We start from the raw sequence: 1609 nt of genomic DNA, 5'->3' as shown, positions 1-1609 counted from the left end.
TAGAATTTTTTAAATTATGAAAACCTTTTAATTTGATTGAAGTTGAATCCATATGAGTTTTTGACCTTGATGGTGTCAGTTATATTCATTTGGAAAATATAAGGTATGTTATTTTGTTTATGAATATTTTAGAAGAAAGCAAAGAAAATTGAGTTTCTAGAATACCTACCCTAGCCCACCATGTTACTATTGAAGAAAGAATTAACACTGAAGGAAAAGAAAAGCAAAGAGGGAAAATTCCCACTAGTTCCCATCCTACTCAACCGTCTTGAACTGGTCGACGCTTCTCTTCTACATGGAAGAGAAAGGAACCAATTACAATAAGAGAGGACAGTAGCGACTATAATTCTAGTGATGGTTATGGGGAGGATCCAACCCCTCTTGTTTCTCTTGAGAGGTCACATGTAGTCTCATCATCTAAAAGTAACAGTTCGGGTAAAAAGGGGTCACAAAATATATAAGAAACAACATATACAGAGGTAGATAATACTATAGTCCCAAAATGGATAATGACGAAAATTATTGAAGCCCAAGGGCTTGTTGAGGAGTTGGATTTTCTTTTTCCACTGGAAAAATCCGTAATTTCTCATTAATTCATAGAAAAATTACATATTGTAGATGTTGTTGCATATGCTGTAACTGAGTCACCACGGACTGGCACAAAAAATAAACTAAGAGCTGTCCAGATACACCACGCAAGGCGATCTGCCATAATATCAGTTGTGTAAATCTTTTATATGCCTGTATAAGCCTATACATAAGCCACGCAGGGCCCTTTCAGAATAGAAAACTATTATATATGTCTATGTACATTAACAAAATTTATCGTGTTTTTTACAGTATTTAACAAAAAACAGATAGTGATCAGGGGCTTATGTCCCTCTGGTAATGCTGGTCTATATATGGCCGATGAAAATAGTGGTATTCATTTGTCCCCCTCTGCTCTTGTATCAACCACTCTCCTCTGGGTAATGCCGAGGCCTCCTTGGATAGTTGGTCAGCACTGCAGTTATGCTCCCTGTAGATATGATTGCAAGAGATATTGTTAAATTCAGCCTTGAATATATTAACTTCATTCAATATATTACTGAGTGTGTGTATGTGACATGCAGTAATGCCATTGAACCAGTTTATGATGATCTTTGAGTCCCCAAAAATATTTAAATTGATGCAATGGTGCCCCAAGGAGAAATGAAGTAAGTGGCGGAGGGTAATGAGTTCCGCGAAATTATTTGTTCCAACTCCTAAACCCATCTTGACTTTGAAGAAGTGTTGATCACTGATATAAAGAATGAAACCTCCACCACAGCCCCGTTGATTAGCAGCGCCATCAAAGAAAGCCCAAGGAGTGCTTTTGTCAATGATAGGAGGGGCATGTGGTCTGCGCTCTCTGGGTGGCGGAGGGTCGGGCAATTCATTATAAGCTGAGATTATACCAGCCACAATGTGAGGCCAACACGCTGGTCTGTTATCAAATATGAAACGATTACGGGCCAGCCAGATATACCAACTGACAATCAAGGGGAGGCACTGTAGTTTGGATCCCTTATGTCTATTAGACCAGTCATCCCAAGCACTGCCAAGATCGTTGCCAGCCCATTTCCCAGTA

The sequence above is a fragment of the Pinus tabuliformis genome, chromosome 5_1 (assembly GCF_031772625.1).
Source record: "Pinus tabuliformis cultivar Carrire ecotype Pingquan chromosome 5_1, CPIR1, whole genome shotgun sequence".
Lineage (NCBI taxonomy): Eukaryota > Viridiplantae > Streptophyta > Pinopsida > Pinales > Pinaceae > Pinus > Pinus tabuliformis.
Note: the sequence above shows the minus strand (reverse complement) of the source record.